We start from the raw sequence: 24,438 nt of genomic DNA, 5'->3' as shown, positions 1-24,438 counted from the left end.
AGAACATATATAACATTATATTAGGAAATTTGATAAAATATAAAAATAAAACATTATATTAGTTTTAGGTATACAGCATAATGATTTGATATTTATATATCTTGCAAATTATCACTACAGTAAGCTAACATCCATCATAACACATAATTACAAATTTTTTTTCTTGTGATGAGATCTACTCTCTTATTGACTTTCAAATATACAACACAGCATTATTAACTATTGTTATGTCTCTTTAAAAGATATTTCCCTCCTCCACATCATGATATTCTCACATATGATATTTGAGGGGGTTCCTTCTTTGCATTTACACTTGGTGCTACAATTCATCTGAAATTCATCTGTGATATCTTCATATACACTCCAGTGTCACCCCAGTCATAAATCACGTGTCCATTTTTACGGATCTGTTTTTGGGCTTTTTATTCTGTTCTGTCAGTCTGTTTATCTAACATTGCTTCAATAGGACACTCTTAAATACTCTATTTTCAAAAGAGTATTTAGTAAAGAATCTGCTCCCACCTTATACTTCCTCTTCAGGAGAATTTTTCTTTTTTGGTCTTTTAAATTTCCACATAAATTGTAGACTGAATTCATCAAGTTCTAAAAAAGAGAAAAAACTGAGATTTTTGTGTAATTGCATTTGTTTGTTTATTATTTATCTTATTTTCTTGTGGGACTTTGTTTTATTTGATTATGAGATACATGAAAAAACTTTAGAGATTATTTGTGGATAATCATAATTTGTAGGGTCTTACTATCTTCCATTTGACATGACTTAAGTCTGACTTTTAAAAGTAGCCAGGGATGCTAGAAATGCATTCTTACCTTAACCCAGTTATAAAGAATAATATGATTTAGGTTAAGCTTCATTTCCTTTTAAGTCTAGTATATTTCTGGCTCATGCCTTCTTTAGGGCAGAGGTTGGCAAATTACAGACTGTGGGTCAAATATGGCTGGTGCTTGCTTTTATAAATAAGGTTTTATGAAATACAGTGATGTCCATCTATTTATATTGTCAATGGTTGCCTTTGTGCTACAAAAGCAGAATTAAGTAGTTGCTATAGAGAGTGCAGCCCTTTAGGATTTAGACAAAGCCTAAAATATTTAGTGCCTAGCCCTTTACAGAAAATACTTGCTGAGCTCTGATTTAGGATACAGTGCTTTATGGTCTACACAAAGGATGGGGGTCAATAAAGGTTTGTCCCTTTGGCATCATCTGGATTTCAGTTGTGTCCTCGAGCCCCTGGAGCCTGCTACAATCATTGCTCAGTATCTCACCCTCTCCTGTATTCAAGAAATGGCAAATGTCCCATGTAGAAACGATGTCCCAATGCTACATTCAATTACTTGTGTTTCCTTCTCTTACTTCATTGCTTTATATTCTTCATTATGCAGCAGCATTCCTGCATCTTCAAAGACATTTTAAAAACATATTTTCCAGTATTTCTCACCATTCTTAGTAAAAAGGTTGGTACACATTACATAATATGCCATCAGTATAGGCAGAATACTCTATATTTAAAAACATACATATCGCGGGGCACCTGGGTGGCTCAGTGAGTTAGGCATCTGACTTTTGATTTTGGCTCAGGTCATGATCTCAGGGTTGTGTGATTGGCCCTGTATCAGGCTCCACAGAGCGTGGAGCCAACTTGAGATTCTCTCTCCTTCTCTCTCTGCCCCTCCCTGCTCATACTCTCTAAATAAATAAATAAATAAATAAATAAATAAATAAATAAATAAATAATATTTTAGAAAACATATATATCTTTCTAGGACATCATCTTCATGAAGTTCACAATTGTGTTCCTGTTCTTTCTCGAAATGTATCTCTAGGCTCTGCTGTAAAATTTGATTGTGTTAAATAAATGGGTGTGGAGTCATATATAACTGTAGAACTCAGGTGCATTCCTTTTTTTTTAATATTTTATTTATTTATTTGACAGAGAGACACAGTGAGAGAGGGAACACAAGCAGGGGGAATGGGAGAGAGAGAAGCAGGTTTCCTGCAGAGCAGGTAGCCTGATGTGGGGCTCGATCCCAGGACCCTGGGATCATTTGCATTTACACTTGGTGCTACAATTCATCTGAAATTCATTTGTGATATCTTCATATACACTCCAGTGTCACCCCAGTCATAAATCACGTGTCCATTTTTACGGATCTGTTTTTGGCTTTTTATGAGCAGAAGGCAGACGCTTAACGACTGAGCCACCCAGGCGCCCCCTCAGGTGCATTACTGACCCAGGGCTCTTGTTGCACAGAGCATTACTTCCCCAAATTGAAATATCTTCCATCAGTGGAAGCAAGGGCAGGCTAGAGCTTGATAAATGCTACTTATAATATAAAATATTAATAATCCTGAGTTGCAACAAAATTGTACTTTACGAGAAATGTAAAGCTGAACGTTATTGGTTAAACACTTGACTTTATTAAACTGCTTGTGGTTGTTAAAACCCAAGAACTTGTTTTAAACTTTGGAAAAGTGCCTTTTCTCCTTCTGGGAATAGATCTTTCATATAAATAATAAGTAGGCTTAATGCTTCCCCTCAGAGAGAAGACCCAGATGTCTGTAGAATAGAGCTTTAGTTCCAAATAAGATTCATTTTTCCGAGGGCCTATAATTGTAATTCAAGAGCTTTTGAGTTGATTCCATACTGGAATGCAGAGAGGGTCTTATAAATAGACTCTTTTTAAAGATTTTAATTTATATGAAGTGGTCATTCATGTTATAGGGTCAATTAACCAATCTATGAGATAGAAGAAATATCATATGTGCTATCACATTTTGAGGAAAGTTCTGAAGAGTGTGGTATGACTCTGATGATATGCTAACATGGATCATCCATTACGCATGTTAAAGAGAATATAGTACAGATAATTCTTGTAACTATTCATTACAAAATCATATTAGTTTTAAAATGTTCTGTTAATGATATGATCAGTACATCCAATGACGAGAGGAAAAACGGTGACAAAATTAAAATTAGCCTAATTTTATGTTACTTTGACTCCTGAACTTAAAGAGGCTCTCTTAGTAACTGTTTTGCTGTTAGAGGCTGAATGTTCCAGACCTCTTCTTCCCTCCCTTTCTTCTTTAATAGAGTATTGGTATGTACTGGGGAAGGATCTAGCTTATGTGATCTCATGGCAGCTGAGAAAAGACCAGATCCTAAGGATTCCTGTAGTGTTCCCTCGATCTTCCTGGGACTATTGTGGAGCTAGATTGATCTACCACTTGATCTTTCGAACATGGAGGGGCAATCCTTTGGCTACTTGGATTGGTTATACTGGTTCCATTACTGCAAATGAGATTCAGCCTCTGATCCAACATTCCTGCCCTCTACAAGCATTCAGGCGTGCTGCTATCTAACACTACCTCAGTATCACCTGGCTGGGAAATCTGCAGTTTCCAGGATCCTTGTGCCCTACCTTAGCTCCTTTACTTACTTTCCTTCTGCTCACACTTCTGCATATCTCTTATGGTGTCCTCGATCCTTTACTTATATATTCCTTAAACTACAACCTTTAAGTGCCTCCTATATACATATTGGTGCTATATACATATACATATATACATATATAGACATATACATATTGGTGCTCTCTCTATATGTTTACATATAGCAAAACACCTAGAAGCATGCACATTAAATGCAAATAGTGTCTGTGCATAATCTAGTTCATTTGACTTTCATATTTTTTACTTTTCTAAAACTCTATGTGATACTTCTGTATTCAAAGAAAAGAGAAATAAGTGAACAAAATGAGCCAAATGCTTTATTAGAAACCTGACAAAGGACATAGCCTGTTTCATAAGATATGCAAATGGTAACTTCATGAGAAAACCAAATAAGTGCAATTAAAATAAAAATATTTGCCTTTTTTACCTAACAAATCAGAACATATTATGCCCATTAGTTTTGTGCCGTAGAGACATTTTTGAGATTTGGGTGAAGACAAATTGTGATGGCAATCCAAGATCAGGGAGGAGAGATTGTTTTGATTCTCTCAGTACTCATTAGGAAACACATCCACTAAGGAGTAATTTCTTCCATTACTGGGTAAGTAAAAATTGTGCTTAAGGTGATCATTTGGCAGTCTCATCATCATGTCAGTAACACAACAGTGTTACAGCATGATGTTACAGCATCATAATGTCAGTAACACAACAGTGATAATAGGAGAGCACAATCAAAAGGGGGAAATTATTACTCAACTCTGATTCCTGTCTTGTGGAATTGTGGGCCTTGATTTTCCAAATTTATATTCTAAGGAGCTGGAAATTGCACTTAAATATGAAATTTTACCCTTAAATGATTGAAATGAATTCTATTTTACCTCATGCTATGTACATCAGAAGCAAAATGAAGCAACATTAAACTAACTAAACTTAGAAAGCATTTGTGCAAGCTAAAACTGCCCTGTGTTCTGCCATAGTTAATAACACTGTTTTGCACGCTTACAAGTTACTGTGAGAGTAGATCTTAAAAGTTCTCATCACAAGAAAAAGAAATGTTTGTGTAATGTATGGTGATGGCTGTTAACTAGGCTTTTTGTGGTGATCATTTTGCAATATATACAAATGTTGAATCATTATGTTGCACATCTGAAACTAATGTAGTGTTACATGTCAATTATACCTAAATAAAAAAAAAAGAGTGGTTCTAGAGGGAAAAAAAAAGGAAGTGTGTTCTAGAGTAGATGCTAACTAAATTTCTGTAATTCCAGAGTACTCAAAGCTAAGTAGCATAAAAAATATTTTTATTTTTATTTCAATTAATTCAATTGAATTATTTCAATTCAATTATTCAAATTATTTTTGAAATAATTTCAGATTTCAGAAAATTTGCAAGAATAGTGAAAAGAATTCCCACATACAATTTTCCGGAGTCCTTTTAAAAAATATTAATTATATTTGCTTTATAGTGTTTTCTCTATACATACACACACCTACACATAAAATATATGTATAAAATAAAATTTACATATATTTTAACCATTTGAGAATAAGTTGAGGTTTCAGGACATAATGTTGCCCTTTACATGTAAATGTTATATATGTGTCCTAGGAATAAGGACAGTCTTTTAAATAACCTCAAATTCAAATAAGGTCATTTAATGATTCACATGCTAATAAAATCTACAGCTTGGTTCAGATTTCATAAATTATCCTTAAAATTCCCTCATAAAAACAGAAACTCTCTTGGCCGTCTGGCTCAGTCAGTGGAGCGTGCAATTCTTGATTTTGGAGTTGTGAATTCAAGCCCCATATTGGGTGTAGAGATTACCTAAAGATAAAAATCTTAAATAAATAAATAAATACAGAAACTCTAAGGTTACATGTCGTATTTGGTTGTTCTCTCTTTCTAGTTTAATTTGGAAGAGTTCCTCAGTTCCTCACCCTATATTTATTGCATGACCTTGAGATTTGTGAAGACCACCGGCCAGTTATTATTATTATTTTTTTTTAGAATGTTCTTGATTTGGAGTTTGCCTAAGGTTTTTACAGGATTCAATAGAGGTTTTGTATTTTTGCAGACATAGCGCAAAAGTGACTGTGTCCTCAATGCATGGTATCAGAAACCAGCTGTAGTTGTTTCGCCCCACTGCTGATGTCATTAACTTTAATATTTTAGGACCATATTTGAGAAGAGGTAGATATCTGATCCATCGTCAGTTTTTCCTAGGATGCATCAAATGATTTTCTAATCACATTGTTATTACTAGACTTATCAGTTGGCATTCTATTGGAAGGAAGAGTATGTCTTTCTTTTAATTCATTTATTTATTTCAGTATATATTTGTCTATTCCTATTTCATTCAGTAGATTCTAATCAAGATGATATAATCCTTTCATGTAATTACTTACTTTTACACTGAAATTATCCCAGACTTGGTTAGTGGGAGCTTCTTCAAACTGATGTCTGTGTACTTATGAGGCTTTCCTGTCATTCTCTGAGCAACTCTTTACTTTCTGGAACAAGAAGTTGTTCCAGGCTCATCATGTATTTCCCACTCCAGTGCTGAAATAATTTCTCTAAGGAGCCAAGCTTATGTTAAGTGAATGGCGTTTATAAATTAATACCTGTGTGCCAGGTGCATTCATTGCTACTGGGGTGCTATTACTTCCAGTCCCTCACAGTGGACAGAAATAGAAAATGCACATTTTTACAACTACTTGTGATGCTGACAAACCAAGTTAATATGCTTATGCCAAGAGTCTGAGGCATATCTGAAATGAAGTCAGTGAATAAGATAACATCATAAAGTTGCATAGCATCTATGAAATATCCTTTGACTTCTTCACCTTAAAATATCTTCTATACTATTCTCAACATAATAGTATTAATTATTCTCAGAGATGGATTCAAATTGTGTAGAACAGTTTAATATTAAAAGAAGCTCCAATAATTTTGGTATCTTCCTGTTTAGGTTAAATGATTGTTCATGTGGAATTAAATTTTACAATTCCTATTTGATAGGTTCTGGCACATCAGCCAATACTCAAAAATTAATACAAAAAGAATAGTTCCTAAAATGATCCTTTCCCTTTGTAGAATTTTATTTCAAAGGAAAGTTTTTCACACACTAAAAATTATCTTCTCTCTGGTTTACTGTTCTTAAAAGCCAAATATATTTCTTTCTTTTTAATGAGAAATACTTCAGGAAGATGAATCTTGAAGAATGTATAGCTCCATATAAATAAAAAGAACAAATTTTCTGTCAAATATGAACTTATTTATTAGCATATTTCTGAGAAGTTACTTTCCTGAGAGAGACAGAATTCCTGGGCTCATAATTTATAAAACCGATAGTGTACAAGGGTATACTTTAGAAAGCCATTATAGTGCTGACATAAAAATAACATTGCAGCACAAGTTTGTAATAAAGCTTACACCAAAGAAAACACATATTCTGAGGTTCTAACATTGTTTCAGGAAGTAGGAACGTTTGAGCATTGTTTGAGGAAGTATGAAAAAAATGAAACCTGCATATGGCTCAAAAAATATCTTGAGAACATAGTTGCTCATAAATCTTTAAATAAGATTACTCCTAGATTCTTGACCAATAGCTGGAAGTGGGTGCTTTGTCTTATTTGCTATAATACAAAGCAATACTATAAAGTAAAATATAAAATAAAATAAACTTTGTCTATTCCTGAGATACTGTTTGGATCTGATCAGAGGTCTTGGCAGAATGTTCATTTTCATATCAAATCTTAGGTAGTAGTTCCATTAATTGAATGGATTTACATTTGTACTGAGTGTTTATTGGAAGGGACCCATCCATCCTTAAATGATATATATCCTAAGCAAATTATTTTTGATTATGTGAGAAGGATGATTCTTGGTTTCTATATTTTAAAATTAATATATTAATACATAATCACTTAAGTAAAAGAGGCCATTTTTAAAAAATATTTTATTTATTTATTTATTTAAGAGAGAGGGAGGGAGCACAAACAGGGGGAGGGGCACAGGGAGAGGGAGAAAGAAAATCTCAAGCAGACTCCCCGCTCAGCGCAGAGCCTAACTAGGGGCTGATCTCACAGCCCTGAGATCATGACCTGAGCTGAAATCAAGAGTTGGGCACTTAACCAACTGACCCATCCAAGTGCCCCAAAAGAAGGCCATTTGCATATTTTTTTTCAGGAAGTAGTTTATGATTATTTTATTAGTTTATATTTTTTCGTATTTATTTAGGAAATAATGACTTTTTTCATAGTAATAAATTTACATTCACTGAAATTTCTTCCCTTGTAAGATCTGTCTTTTGCTAGATTTGATTTTTAATGGATTACCATAGCATAGTAACATAATTACTTAACGTTTTCCTTGTGATGTATGTTTTCCTTGTGATATGTTTTCCTTATGTTGCTTTCCTTATGTTGATATAAGTTTTCCTTATGTTGATTTACATATATATTCAAAAGGAATTGGTTAGAAAAATCCCCAGGAGGTGTGACTAAGAGAACTACCCCAGTTCTTACCTGTGCCAGGTTTTCTTCTTGTGCCAGATTTTTCTTCTCGTCAAATCCTTCTGATAACCCAAGGTATCCCACATAGGCCTTTCCCTTCGTCATCTGCATGGAGATGTTGCATCTTTATAATTATGACCTTGACTGAACAACTTAGTCTCTCTGTGCACCTACTCAAAGTTTAGACATGAGTTATCAGATGCCTTTTAAAATTGCTTCGGTAAAAAAAAAAAAATAATAAAATAAATAAATTTGTCTTGTTAATAAGGCTTTATTTTTCTCCAAATATGCATGTCGTTTACTCTCTTTTTTTAAAGATTTTATTTATTTATTTGAGAAGGAGAGAGAGAGAGAGAGAGAGTGGTGGGGAGGAGCAGAGGGAGAGGGACAAGCAGACTCCGCACTGAGCGTGGAGCCCCATTCGGGGCTCAGTCTCACCACCCTGAGATCCTGACCTGAGCCAAAATCAAGAGTCAGATACTCAACTGACTGAGCCACACAGGTGCCCCGTGTATGTCACTTACTCTTGATTCAACAATGGCTTGTCTTTCATTTGCACCCCAGCCCAAATCCACCCCAGATTCTCTATCAAGTCTGAATCCTCATGGACATTATCAGTGTTAAAATCAGAGTTCTAAACTTTTACTTGAAAATCCTTGAAAACAGACCAGTGAGGGCACTTGGGTTTTTTGTTTTTTATTTTGTTTTTCCTTCTCAAAAAGAATTAAGGGAGGAATAAAATAGGAAGTAGGTGACACTTCCTACTTATATTACTGTTATTCTGAAAATAAAATCTGTCACCCACTGATATATTTCAGGCAATATATAGAGTTTTTTTTTTTAATCTGAAGACTGAGTGCTAATTGATTTTGCCTTTTTATTAGAAATCTATTGAATTGTAACAGCTTAATTTCTCACTCAGCAATATTGTTGAGCTCATTTGTTCTCCAGTATTTGAAGTGAGTTTTTGATGCTTCCTTCTAGTAATGACAAACAAGCAATACTGGTTTTGTTTGTTGAGTTTCATCTTTCTTAGTAATAAATTTTATTACATTTGACTTCTGGATCAGAACCGTGTTCTACTGATAGCATAGTTCAATGAGTATCATTACTCAGTGACAGTGAGTATTTAATGTTAGTCTGATGCTTTTCTTTTTTTTTTTTCTTTTCTGGGAAAATTATTTGTTTCCTTTCTTGGCATCATAACCTTGCTCCCCCTGCTGAGGCACCAATTCTATGTTGGATATCTATGATGCAGCTTTTCATGTTAGGGTACCAGTCACCACTGTATTTCATCCTGACCAGGTGTAACAATAATGACCTACAAGTAAGGTACACCTTGTTTAAGTACCATTGTGACCAAAAGTTAAAATACTTCTACCAGACTGTTATTGAAAAAAGTTAACACAAAAGTGGAACTTGGGGAAAAAAGCACGAGTTTTCAGTAACTAACGAGGATTGTGGTTCATCATATACATATCATATATTTATAGAAATATGCATCATACATATAGGTATATATAAGAATAATATTTAATCCTGAGTTGTGAAAAAGAAACTTTATATATTTAACAGGCATATAAATATCACTTAAAATTTATAGTAAATTATGGTGTGTCTATTAAGGTCCAGAGAAGTATAGCTTTGGAATTGAATTTTAATTTTAAATCTTGCAGTTACTAGGCATCAGGTGTGGTGACGTTCTCAAAATCTCATGTTATCTTCTCTATATCTGTATTATGAGGATTTTTTTAAAAAAAAGATTTTATTTATTTATTTGAGAGAGAGAGAGAGAGTCAGGGAGAGCGTGAGAGGGTGGAGGGTGGAGGGTCAGGGGGGGAGGGCGATTCCAGCCAAGCAGGGAGCCGGATGTGGGACTCGATCCCGGGACTCCAGGATCATGACCCGAGCCAAAGGCAGTCGCTTAACCACTGAGCCACCCAAGTGCCCCTGTATTGTGAGGCTATCGATAGCATGCATCTCAAAGAGTTTTTTAAGGGTTTATTTTTTAAAGTTTTTATTTAAATTCCAGTTAGTTACGTGCAGTGTAATATTAGTGTCAGGTGTACAATATAGTGATTCAACACTTCCATACTCTACCCAGTGCTTATCATGACAAGGGCACTCCTCCATCCCCATCACCTGTTTCCCCCATCCTCCCACCCACCTCCGCCCTCTATAGTTCAAAGTCTGTCTCTTGGTTTGGCTCCGTCTCTCTTTTTTCCTCCCTTTGCTTGTTTGTTTTGTTTGCTTAATTCCACATATGAGTGAAATCCTATGGTATTTGTCTTTCTCTGACAGGCTTATTTCACTTAGCGTAATACTCTCTAGCGCCATCCGTGTCATTGCAAATGACAAGATTTCATTCTTTTTGGTGGCTGAGTCATATTCTAATGCATACACACACATCCTCTTTATCCGTTCTTCAGTCTGATGGACACTTGGGCTGTTTCCATAATTTGGCTATTGTAGATAATGCTGCTATAAGCATTGTAAGTAATGCTGCAAAGGATGGATGCTGTATATCTACCCCTTTGACTTAGTATTTTTGTATTCTTTGAGCAAATACCTAGTAGTGCAATTGCTGGGTAATAGGGTAGCTCTATTTTTAACTTTTTTGGGAATGTCCATACTGTTTTCCAGAGTGGCTGCACCAGCTTGCATTCCCACCAACAGTGCAGGAGCGTTCCCCTTTCTCCGCATCCTCGCCAACACCTGCTGTTTCTTGTGTTGTTGATTTAAGCACTCTGACAGGTGTGAGGTGATATCTCATTATGGTCTTGACTTGTATTTCCCTAAAATGATAAGTGATGTTGAATATCTTTTCACGTGTCTGTTGGCCGTCTGTATGTCTTTTTTGGAAAAATGTCTACTCATGTCTTCTGTCCATTTTTTAATTAGATTATTCATTTTTCGGGTGTTGAGCCTTAAATTCGATAACGAATACTAAGTTTGTAATTGCCCACAAGTGAGATAGTCAGTAAATATTAAGTTATGATTATTGCCATTATTATTAGTAGTAATTATTATAGAATAAAATGCAAAATTTGCATGACTGAGAAATAAATGAATAAATAAATTTCATTTGTATTTATTTAATCTGTAACTATGATCACACTCTACCTTTACATTTCAACTTTACTCCACCCTCATTTTGGCAGCCTTGTGAACAGGTCAATGATTTTCCTGATAGTTGGGTATCATATCAAGAGTATTTCTGTAATGGTTAGTTCGGATTTAAATAATTTGGGGTTCCCAGACAAAAGAAATATAGCTTGAATGGTTTCACTAATTCACAGCACTCTACTCTTATTCTGGCTTGTGAGGGATTTTAAGAAAAATAACTCACTTGGCAAAGGAAAATGAGGAAGATTAAGTCAACAGGAAAACAGAAAACAAAACAAAACAAAAACAGTCTGTATCACATAACCTTTTCCTGCGTGTCATTTAAATCAAAGCTTGATGATGGGTTGGTGACAATGTCTTTAAACTTTTCATATTTTTGAATTGTTTATTATTTCCATAAGAGCTTTTAATTTTGCTAACCTAGTTTCGTTGTTTTGGGGAGGCGGAATAGCCGAGGCGAGGTTAGTTCAAACACATGAAGGACCAAAGGTGCATATAAGGATAAGACTAATATTCAAAAATACTCGCCCAAGCCCTAATTCATCCCTTGGTTTCACTTATCTCCCATTTCTGCTCTCATTAGCTTGTTGTGAGTAAGTGATGTGTTTTAACAATAAAGTTCTGCGCGTTTCCTCTTTTACTATACCAGCCTGTAACAGGCCATTGTATGAGATGCTGGACTACCAGAAGTGTGTTGAACTAATGATTTGTGAAGTATTTTTCTTCCAGCTGGGAGCAGATGCCTTCTATCTTGTGGTGTGCAGTTTTGTTTTTAAGGACGAATTTTTCTTTTTTCATTTAGAGAGCAAGAATCATGCCATAACTGTGTTCATACTGAAGCTCACAGAATCCAGTGAGGGTGCCCAGAGATGTCACAATTGCAGCTGTGATTGTTCTTGTGCACAGAGATGGAGGAAGTCTGTGAAGCAGTTGATGTGCCTTAATGCGGGCTCCATGGGGTTGAGTTTGGAGCAACTGTGAGCCCCAAAGGAAATGTCATTAGTCAGTCTATGTGCACTCCCAGGAAGATGGGATGGCAGTCTGCCATAGCATCTGTGCTCACTTTCCACTGACTCACTCTGATCTCTCCTGAACTCACCCACTCTTCCCTAAAATCCTGCAGTTCAAAATATGTGGTATACTGCGGCGCACTCCCTGAGTGAAATAAATAGGGATCTGCAAACTAAAAATAATAGATAATATGGTATGGTAATTGTCAGCCTACTCAATCTTCTCAGGCTGCTCTCTACAGCTTTTAAATGTGAGTGTGTGTGAGTGTGTGTGTGTGTGTGTATGTGTGTGTGTATGTAATTTTTTTTTCCCTTCTGCCATCTGCTCTAGTCCAGTGAGAACATTTCCTGCTGTGCCTCCCCTGCTCCTGCAAGTCCTCCCCATGCCAACTTTCTGACATTCTTTGAGATCCTTTGGCATAGCTCCTTTTTATTCCCCAGTGCTTCTTTTCTCCTATTTCATGGCTTAGTATCACCAACCCACACGCCCAACATTGCAGAGATGTCCAGTCTTTTCAGGACTTGCTACTGGCATAATCTGATATCTACACCAACAAGCTTGTGTGTTGTTGAAAATAAAATGGGATTATCAGGCAGAAAAGCAAAACAGCAAGCAAGAGTGAAGAGTAAAATTCCAAACCAAATGAAAGTAAAATTCTAAATTTTATTAGTCACGAAGGAGATAGAAAACATTAGCTTGTGTATTTGCTCTTCTGGGAAAGTTTTCAGGTCTCCCCATTCATAGACTCGGGTGTCTCTCTGTTTTTGTTTTCTTGTTTTTTTTTTTTTCCATTAGCCTTCCTGTACACATTCCTGTTATAACATCTACCACACTGACATGTTCTTGAAGGTTTATTTATTCCTTTTATTAGAACACAAGTTTCCTGTGAGTAGAAACTCTCTTGTTCATCACTGGTGTTTGGTATACAATATGTATACAGTATATGTTTTTATAAGGAACTAAATTATAGGAGACTATTTCATTCTTGATGTAGTATGTGTAAGAAGGAAAGAATATTGTACAGGTTAACTTTATCTCAGTTTAAGAATTTTACTACTGATATAAAAAATTATTAATAAACTTATGAGGTGAAAAAGTAAATAAGAATTTTTACCATTATATGTACTAAGCCATAACAAGAACACAAGGGTTCTACAACATGCCACTTGCATCTTTACTAAAACCTGATACATTCAGATACCTGTTCATGATACAAAAGGATTATACAGAAATTATCACAGATTTGGTTTCTTAGCTCCAAGACACTTTACTGTCAAGTGATTGAACAGAAGTGTGGCCTCACCCTGATTGCTCTCTGATTTGAAAGTTTGTTATACTCAAAATTCACCATCTGAGATTTCAATGTGTCTCATTTTGCTAAAATAGAACTAATAGAGTAAGTGTTGTATGAGATGAATTCTTAGTTAGTTTTTAAGTGACAAGTATAAAATAACCTATTTTCTTAAAAAATAGTATTTTTAGTAACACAAAATTTGAAAAAAAAGTTCAAAAACTACAAAGGATATACAAAAAAAGTATGACTTCTCACCTCAGAAAGGCCCTATTCTCTCTTCAGAGATACCTACCCTCTTCCACTTATTGTATTTATATCAGAAATGTTCTACATATTAAAGCATGCATTTATGGAAATACATCTTTATTAGCTATTATATAACAAATTAACTGGCAGCTGGAAACAACCCACATTTATTATTTCACAGTTTCTGTGTATCAGGAATTTGAAGGTGGCTTAGCTGCACCTGCTGCTGTAAGATTTCCCACAAGGCTACTGTCAATGTGTTGGTCAGGGCTGGGGTCTCATCTGAAGGCTCAAATGGTGAAAGATGTTTTTAACTTCACATCTGTTGGTAGGATTTAGTTTCTTATGGGGGACTCTTTAGACTCTTATGGGACTAAGAGTCTCAGTCCTTAACTGGTAATATTCCAGAGGTCATCCTCAATTTCTTGCACATGGACATCTCTGAGAAGGCAATAAAGAGAGACTGACAGTCAGACAGAAGTTAAAGTCTTATGAAATTCTAATCAGAGAAGTTATAACCCCTCAACTCTGTGGTACCCTATTGAGGGGAGGGGCTTCCAAAGTCTATGAACAGCCATCATTGAAGCCCACCAAAGTCTGGTCCCTGACTCTGAAGTATTCACATCAGTTTCCCATACCAAACACGTTAACCTCCCCATCCCCAAAGTCCTTATGAGTACTAACCTATTACAGACTTTGCTCCAAGTCCAAAATCTCATCTTCAGGATCAGGTTCAGGTACAGACAAGTGTAGTTTGTTAAGTAGAAATCTTGGAACACAATTTCTCTTGATCTGACATTCGAAACTAAAGAGACAAGTTACCTCCTGCCTGTCTTCCCAGCATACAGTGGTGAGTGAGGCATAGGACAATAGCCACATATATTTCTATTTAAAAAAGGGCAAATGGGAGGAAAATAAGAATCTATAACAATTTTGAAATCCGACTGGGCAAATGCTAGAAGGTCCTTGATTATGTTCAAGGTTTGGGAGTAACTGTTGAAATTGGTTTTGTTGTTGTTGTTGTTTATAAATTTATGCATCCAGTTTAGAATTTTTTTTTTTTTCCAGGAGCTGTTCAAAGATGTTAATTGCTCTACTACATTTACTACCTTTCAAAATCCCAATGGCCTTACCTAGCCAATTTAGAAGGAAAAAAAATTAACTACTAGTGACTGGCTTTCTGGCTATTCAATTTGGTACCTGTTAAGGCATATCCCAAAAGTTAAGACAGCTTATGGAACACATACCTTTGCAGCTATGAAGCTAGAGAAAGTCTTCATTTCTACATCTAACAACATCTGTCTGTGGCAGTAGGAGAAGTGACAGTCCCACACAGGCCACCTTCCTCTTTAATCCTTTTACATCCATTCTAGACTAGCTGAGTATATACTTGAGAAACATGGTGTTAAAATATTGCCCTTACAAAGATGGGTAGATGGGGCCAAAGTGCAAAAAGCAAGTTTTCCCTTTGTTTGTTTCATTGTTCTGCTCTTAGTTTTGAAAGCTCCTGGCTCTGTGTTCTGTGCTCTTGGTTTTGTCCTCTGAGTCTCCCTGTTTTTTTTTCATGTAAAGTAGCATGTGTTTGCACCTGAATACCTTTCTCTGTGTGCTCCACTGCCAGTAGAAATTTAGGGGAGACCAACAATGTCATTTCCTTTTCTATTCTCTTTGTTTCTTTTAGTTAAAACTGTCAGTGTTTTTGGTGACAAGATTTTCTTAAAAATGGGGGGGGGATCGGAGGGGGAGACGAACCATGAGAGACTATGGACTCCAAAAAACAAACTGAGGGTTTTAGAGGGGAGGAGGATGGGGGGATGGGTTAGCCTGGTGACCTGTATTAAGGAGGGCATGTATTGCATGGAACACTGGGTGTTTTATATGCAAACAACGAATCATGGAACACTACATCAAAAACGAATGATGGGAGGAGGAGCAAGATGGCAGAGGAGTAGGAGACCTAATTTTATCTGGTCCCAGGAATTCAGTTAGATAGTTATCAAACCATTCAGAACACCTACAAACTCAACAGGAGATCAAAGAAAAGAATAGCAGCAACCCTCTAAACAGAAAAGCGACCACCTTCTAGAAGGTAGGACATGCGGAAAAATGAATCCAACGTGATATTTGGGAAGACAGAATGAGGCGGAGAGGGAGCCTCCTTAGCCAGCTATTGGCAAGTGATAGAACAGAAGAGCACAAAATTGGAACTTTTAGAAGTCTGCTCCACTGAGGGTTGTCGCTCCTATGGCTAAGTCAGGAGTGGAACCCTTGCTTGGACAGTGTGGTCTCAGGACCCTTGGGGTCACAGAAAGACTGGGGGTGTGTGAGTGTGGCAGAGCTCCCAGGTATGGGAACAGGGAAGCTGGCTGCAAAGATGGAGCCGAGGAGTGGGCTCTCAGCTCAGGGTTGCCATAAACTGTGATCTGTGGCACAGTCGGGCCACTTCTCTTCAAGCAGGGACCGAACAAGCAGCAGATCTGGGGAGACTTCCCTTCTTCCCCCCAGGAGGAGTGGTGGGGGAGCCTACAGCAGGAATCTGCTGGTTTTGGAGACTCCAAATGGGGTCATGTGCCAAAGATAGAAATGCTCAGTCACAGGCCAGTTGAGCACGGAGTACAGCCAGAGACCAGGGAGACAGGAGTGATTGACTGCTTTTCTCTGGGGGCTTACTGAGGAGTGGGGCCAGAGACTGAGAGGCTGCCATTTTCACTCTCGTCCTCCAAGGCTGTATGGAAAGTTTTCAGGGAACAAAAGCTCCCGAGAGCAAACCCGAGCAGATTACTTAGCCTGGCCCCTGGCAAGGGCAGTGCAATGCCGCCCCGGGCAAAGACATTTGAGAATCACTGCAACAGGCCCCTCCCCCAGAAGATCGGCAAGAACATCCAACCAAGACCAAGTTTACCGATCAATGAGAATGGCAAAACACCAGTGCTAGGGGAATACAGCACATAGAATTCATGGCTTTCCCCCCCAAGATTCCTTAGTCTTTCTAAGTTAATTTTTTAAATTTTCTTTATTTTTCTCTTCTTCTATTTTTTAGTTGATTTTTTTCTTCTTTCCTCTTACAACCAACATCTCATCAATTACTTTTTCAAAATCTTTTTTTAATTTTTTATTTTATAGTCATGTTCTAGCTCTTCATTGTATTTAACCTGATTTCTTGTATATATATATAACTTCTCTCTTTAAACTTTTGGGATACTCTTTCTTCTAACAGACCAAAATATGCCCTAAATCTAGTATATGATGTTGTACTAGTCTCCCACCTGATCACATTCTCTTTTTTTAAAAAATTTTTTCCATTCTTTTTTCAACAACTTCTTATCAATTCCTTTTTTAAAATCCTCTTTAATTTTCATCTTTACAGACATATTCCATCCCTTCATTGTATTTACCCTTATTTTTGAATATATATGTAAGTTTTTCTTTCTTTAAAATTTTGGGAGGCAATTTCTTCTAACATACCAAAATACACCCAAAATCTAGTGTGTGGCTCTGTTATATTCACCAGCCTGATCATATTCTTTTTTTTTTTCCCCTTTTTTTTCCCCCCAGTTTTGGGTATCTTCTGATTTGTTTAATGTATATTTTTCTGGGGTTCTTACCCTTTTAGCATTTTTTTAGCATTTTGTTCTCTCGTTCATCTCATCATTCATCTACTCACCTCAAAAAAAAAAAAGAACAAGACGCAGTACTGACTGCCAGGGACCTAATCAATACAGACATTAGTAAGATGTCAGAACTAAAGTTCAGACAGTCGATTATAAAGACACTAGCTGGGCTTGAAAAAAGTATAGCAGATACTAGAGAATCCCTTTCTGGAGAAATAAAAGAACTAAAATCTAACCAACTCGAAATCAAAAAGGCTATTAATGAGGTGCATTAAAAAATGGAGGCTCATGATGGGCATTAAAGAGGGCACGTTCTGCGTGGAGCACTGGGTGTTATGCACAAACAATGAATCATGGAACACTACATCAAAAACTAATGATGTAATGTATGGTGATTAACATAACAATAAAAAATTTAAAAAAATGGAGGCTCTAACTGCTGGAATAAATGAGGCAGAAGAGAGAATTAGTGTTATAAAGAAGACCAAATGATGGAGAATAAAGAAGCTGAGAAAAAGAGAGATAAACAACTACTGGACCACAAGGGGAGAATTTGAGAGATAAGTGATACCATAAAGTGAAACAACAGTAGAATAATTGGGATCCCAGAAGAAGAAGAAAGAGAGAGAAGGGCAGAAAGTATATTGGAGCAAATTATAGCAGAGAACTTCCTTAATTTGGGGAAGGAAACAGATATCAAAATCCAGGAGACACAGAGAACCCCCCTCAAAATCAGTAAAAATAGGTCATCACCCCGACATCTAATAGTAAAACTCACAAATCTCAGAGTCAAAGAGAAAATCCTTAAAGCAGCTCAGGGCAGGGGGTCTGTAAGCTAAAATGGTAGAAACATTAGACTGGCAGCCGCCCTATCCATAGAGACCTGGCAGGCCAGAAAGTACTGGCATGGTATATTTAGAGCACTAAATGAGAAAAATGAGCAGCCAAGAATACTATATCCAGCTAGGCTGACACTGAAAATAGAAGGAGAGATAATAAGCTTCCAGGACAAACAAAAACTAAAAGAATTTGTGAATACCAAACCAGCCCTACAAGAAAGGAGTCCTCTAAGCAAAGAAAGAGCCTAAAAGTAACATAGACCAGAAGGGAACAGTCACTTACAGGCAATACAATGGCACTAAATTTATATCTTTCAATAGTTACCCTGAATGTAAATGGGCTAAATGCCCCAATCAAAAGACACAGGGTATCAGATTGGATAAAAAAAAAAAACAAGAGCCGTCAATATGCTGTCTGCAAGAGACTCATTTTAGACCCAAAGACATCTCCAGATTTAAACTGAGGGCGTGGAAAACGATTTCTATGCTAATGGACATCAAAAGAAAGCTGGGGTGGCAATCCTTATATCAGACAAATTAGATTTTAAACCAAAGACTATAATAAGAGATGAGGAAGGACACTACGTCATACTTAAAGTGTCTATCAACAAGAAGATCTAACAATTTTAAATATCTACGCCCCTAACATGGGAGCTTCAAATTACATAAGCCAGTTAATAACAAAATCAATGAAACACATCAACAATGATACAATAATAGTAGGGGACTTTAACATGCCCCTCACTGAAATGGACAGATCATCTAAGCAAAAGATCAACAAGGAAAAAGGCTTTAAATGACACACTGGACCAGATGGACATCACAGATATATTCAGAACATTCCATCCCAAAGCAACAGGATACACATTCTTCTTTAGTGCCCATGGAACATTCTCCAAAAGAGATCACATCCTAGGTCACAAATCAGGTCTCAACCAGTACCAAAAGACTGGGATCATTCCCTGCATATTTTCAAACCACAATGCTTCAAAATAAGAACTCAATCACAAGAGGAAAATCAGAAAGAACTCAAATACATGGAGGCTGAAGAGCATCCTACTAAAGAATGAATGGATCAACCAGGAAACTAAAGAAGAACAGAAAAAATTCATGGAAACAAATGAAAATGAAAATGCAACTGTTCAAAATCTTTGGGATGCAGCAAAGGCAGTCTTAGGAGGAAAGTATATAGCAATACAAGCCTTTCTCAAGAAACAAGAAAGGTCTCAAATACACAACCTAACCCTAAACCTAAAGGAGCTGGAGAAAGAACAGCAAATAAAGGCTAAACCCAGCAGGAGAAAAGAAATAATAAAGATCAGAGCAGAAATCAATGACATAGAAACCAAAAGAACAGTAGAACAGATCAACGAAACTAAGAGCTGGTTCTTTTAAAGAATTAATAAGATTGATAAACCCCTTCCAGACTTATCAAAAAGAAAAGAGAAAGGACCCAAATAAATAAAATCATGAATGAAAGAGGAGAGATCACAACCAACACCAAAGAAATAAAACAATTATAAGAACATATTATGAGCAATTCTATGCCAGCAAATTAGACAATCTGGAAGAAATGGATGCATTCCTAGAGACAAATAAACTACCAAAACAGAACCAGGAAGAAATAGAAAACCTGAACAGATCCATAACCACTAAGGAAATTGAAGCAGTCATCAAAAATCTCCCAACGAGGGGGGGAGCAAGATGGCAGAGGAGTAGGAGACCTGGATTTCGTCTGGTCTCAGGAATTCAGTTGAATAGGGATCAAATCATTCTGAACACCTACGAACTCAACAGGAGATTGAAGAGAAGAATAGCAACAACTCTCTGAACAGAGAAGCGACCACTTACTGGAAGGTAGGACGTGCAGAGAAGTGAATCCGAGGCAATATTCGGGAGGATAGACGGCGGGGGAGGGGGCCTCCGTCGGCCGCTTCTGGCAAGTGCTAGAGCCGCGGAGCACAAAATCGGACCTTTTAGAAGTCGGCTCCGCGGAGGGACGTCGCTGCAGTGGCTAAGCGGGGGGTGGAATCCTCGTGGGACAGTGTGGTCTCAGGACCCTCGGGGTCACAGAAAGACCGCGGGTGCCTGAGTGCGGCAGAGCTCCCGGGTATCAGAGCGGGGAAGCCGGCTGCAGAGACGGAGCCAAGGCGCGGGCTCTCAGCTCGGGGTGGCCATAAACTGTGATCGGCGGCCCAGTCGGGCCACTGCTCCTCCAGCAGGGACCCAACAAGCGGCAGAGCCGGGGAGACTCCCCTTCCTCCCCCGGGAGGAGCGGCGCGGGAGCGCACTGCAGGGATCTGCTGGGTTTGGAGACTCCACACGGGGTCGGGTGCCAGAGATAGCAATGCTCGGTCACAGGCCGGGTGAGCACGGAGTGCGGCCAGAGACCGGGGACACGGGAGTGACTGCTTTTCTCTGGGGGCGCACTGAGGAGCGGGGCCCCGAGTTCTCAGCTCCTCCGGGCGGAGATTGGGAGGCCACCATTTTCACCCTGGTCCTCCAAAGCTGTACCGAGAGCTTGCAGGGAACAAAAGCTCCTGAGAGCAAACCCGAACAGCTTGCTTAGCCCTGACCGACAAGGGTGGGGCAATTCAGCCTCCGGCAAAGACATTTCGGAACCACGGCAACAGGCCCCTCCCCCAGAAGATCAGCACGAACAGCCAGCCAAGACCAAGTTTACCGATCAAGGAGAACGGGAGAACTCCAGCGCTAGGGGAATACTGCACATAGAATTCATGGCTTTTTTACCATGATTCATTAGTTTTTCAAAGTTAATTTTTTAACTGTTTTTTTATTTTTTCTTTTTCCCTTTTTCACCCATCTTATCAATCCTTTTTAGAAAAAAAAATTTTTTTATTTTTCATTTTTAGAGTCATATTTTATCCCTTCATAGTAGATACCCTTATTTTTGGCATATATATATATAAGTTGTTCTCTCTTTAAAATTTTGAGATACAGTTTCTTCTAACAGATCAAAATATACCCTAAATCATTAGTGTATGGCCTTGTTTTATTCTCCTGCCTGATCACATTATCTCCCTTTTTTTTTTTTTAAATCTTCTTCTTTCTTTTTTCAAACAACTTCTTATCAACTCCTTTTATAAAATCTTTTATAATTTTCATCTTTACAGTCGTCTTCCATCCCTTCACTGTATCAACCTTTATTTTATACATATATGTCTTTCTTTCTTTAAAATTTTAGGAGGCATTTTCTTCTAACAGACCGAAATACACCCAAAATCTAGTGTGTGGCACTGATCTATGCACCAGCCTGATCATATTTGATCATATTCTGTTTTTGATTGTTTTGTTTTGTTCTGTTCTGTTTTTGTTTTTATCTTTTTCTTTTTTTTTTCTCTTTCTTTCCCTTTCTTTTCCCCTGGTTTCAGGTCTTTTATGATTTGTTTAGAATATATTTGCTGGGGACGTTGTTAACCTGTTAGCATTTTGTTCCCTCATTCATCTATTCTCCTCTGGACAAAATGACAAGACGAAAAACAATCACCTCAACAAAAAGAATAAGAGGTAGTACCGTCTGCCAGGGACCTACTCAATAGGGACATTAGTGTGATGTCAGACCTAGAGTTCAGAATCATGATATTAAAGAGACTAGCTGGACTTGAAAAAAGCATGGAAGTTATTAAAGAAACCCTTTCTGGAGAAATAAAAGAACTAAAATCTAAACAAATCAAAATCAAAAAGGCTATTAATGAAGTGCAATCAAAAATGGGGGCACTAACTGCTGGGATAAATGAGGCAGAAGAGAGAATCAGTGATAAAGAAGACCAAATGATGGAAAATAAAGAAGCTGAGAAAAAGAGAGAGAAACAACGACAGGATCATGAGGGCAGAATTCGAGAGATAAGCGATATGATAAGACGAAACAACATTAGAATAATTGGGATCCCAGAAGAAGAAGAAAGAGAGAGAGGGGCAGAATGTATACTGGAGCAAATTATAGCAGAGAACTTCCCTAATGTGGGGAAGGAAACAAGCATCAAAATCCGGGAGGCACAGAGAACCCCTCTCAAAATCAATAAAAATAGGTCAACACCCTGACATCTAATAATAAAACTTATGAGTCTCAGAGATAAAGAGAAAATCTTGAAAGCGGCTTGGGAGAAGAGATATGTAACCTACAATGGTAGAAACATTAGACTGGCAACAGACCTATCCACAGAGACCTGGCAGGCCAGAAAGGACTGGCATGATATCTTCAGAGCACTAAATGAGAAAAATAGGCAGCCAAGAATACTATATCCAGCTAGGCTGTCATTGAAAATTGAAGGAAAGATAAAAATCTTCCAGGACAAATAAAAACTAAAGGAATTTGCAAACACGAAACCACCTGTACAAGAAATACTGAAAGGGGTCCTCTAATCAAAGAGAGAGCCTAAAAGCAGCATAGACCAGAAAGGAACACAGACAATATAGAGTAACAGTCAGCTTACAGGCAATACTATGGCACTAAATTCATATCTTTCAATAGTTACCCTGAATGTAAATGGGCTAAATGCCCCAATCAAAAGACACAGGCTATCAGAATGGATTAAAAACAAGACCCATCCATATGCTGTCTGGAAGAGACTCATTTTAGACCCAAAGACACCCCCAGATTGAAAGTGAGGGGGTGGAAAACCATTTACCATGCTAATGGACACCAAAAGAAAGCTGGGGTGGCAATCCTTTTAATAGACAGATTAGATTTTAAACCAAAGACTGTAATAAGAGATGAGGAAGGACACTATATCCTACTTTAAGGGTCTATCCAACAAGAAGATCTAACAATTGTAAATATCTATGCCCCGAACATGGGAGCAGCCAATTATATAAGGCAATTAATAACAAAAGCAAAGAAACACATCGACAACAATACAATAATAGGTGGGGACTTTAACACCCCCCTGACTGAAATGGACAGACCATCTAAGCAAAAGATCAACAAGGAAATAAAGACTTTAAGTGACACACTGGACCAAATGGATTTCACAGACATATTCAGAACATTCCATCCCAAAGCAACAGAATACACATTCTTCTCTAGTGCCCATGGAACATTCTCCAGAACTGATCACATCCTAGGTCACAAATCAGGTCGCAACCGTTACCAAAAGATTGGGATTATTCCCTGCATATTTTCAGACCACAATGCTTTGAAACTAGAACTCAATCACAAGAGGAAAGTCAGAAAGAACTCAAATACATGGAGGCTAAAGAGCATCCTACTGAAGAATGAATAGGTCAACCAGGAAATTAAAGAAGAATTAAAAAAATTCATGGAAACCAATGAAAATGAAAACACAACTGTTCGAAATCTTTGGGATACAGCAAAGGCAGTCCTGAGAGGAAAGTATATAGCAATACAAGTCTTTCTCAAGAAACAAGAAAGGTCTCAAATATACAACCTAACCCTACACCTAAAGGAGCTGGAGAAAAAACAGCAAATAAAGCCTAAACCCAGCAGAAGAAGAGAAATAATAAAGATCAGAGCAGAAATCAATGACATAGAAACCAAAAGAACAGTAGAACAGATCCACAAAACTAGGAGCTGGTTCTTTGAAAGAATTAACAAGATAGATAAACCCCTGGCCAGACTTATCAAAAAGAAAAGAGAAATGACCCAAATCAACAAAATCATGAATGAAAGAGGAGAGATCACAACCAACACCAAAGAAATACAAACAATTATAAGAACATTGTATGAGCAACTCTATGCCAGCAAATTAGATAACCTGGAAGAAATGGGTGCATTCCTAAAGATGTATCAACTACCAAAATTGAACCAGGAAGAAATAGAAAACCTGAACAGACCTATAACCACTAAGGAAATTGAAGCAGTCATCAAAAATCTCCCAACAAACAAAAGCCCAGGGCCAGACGGCTTCCTAGGGGAATTCTACCAAACATTTAAAGAAGAATTAATACCTATTCTCCTGAAACTGTTCCAAAAAATAGAAATGGAAGGAAAAGTTCCAAACTCATTTTATGAGGCCACCATTACCTTGATTCCAAAACCAAAGACCCCATCAAAAAGGAGAACTACAGACCAATATCCCTGAAGAATATGGATGCAAAATTTCTCACCAAATTAGTAGCCAATAGAATCCAAGAGTACACTAAAAGGATGATTCACCACGACCAAGTGGGATTTATTCCTGGGCTGCAAGGTTGGTTCAACATCGCAAATCAATTCATGTGATACACTACTTTAATAAAAAAAAGAACAAGAACCCTATGATCCTCTCAATAGATGCAGAAAAAGCATTTGAAAAGGTACAGCATCCTTTCTTGCTTAAAACTCTTCACAGTGTAAGGTACATACCT

The sequence above is a fragment of the Eumetopias jubatus genome, unplaced genomic scaffold, assembly GCF_037043125.1.
Source record: "Eumetopias jubatus isolate StellerSeaLion01/CBP00866 unplaced genomic scaffold, mEumJub1_p1.0 scaffold_17, whole genome shotgun sequence".
Taxonomy (NCBI): Eukaryota; Metazoa; Chordata; class Mammalia; order Carnivora; family Otariidae; genus Eumetopias; species Eumetopias jubatus.
This window is presented reverse-complemented; position numbering follows the sequence as displayed.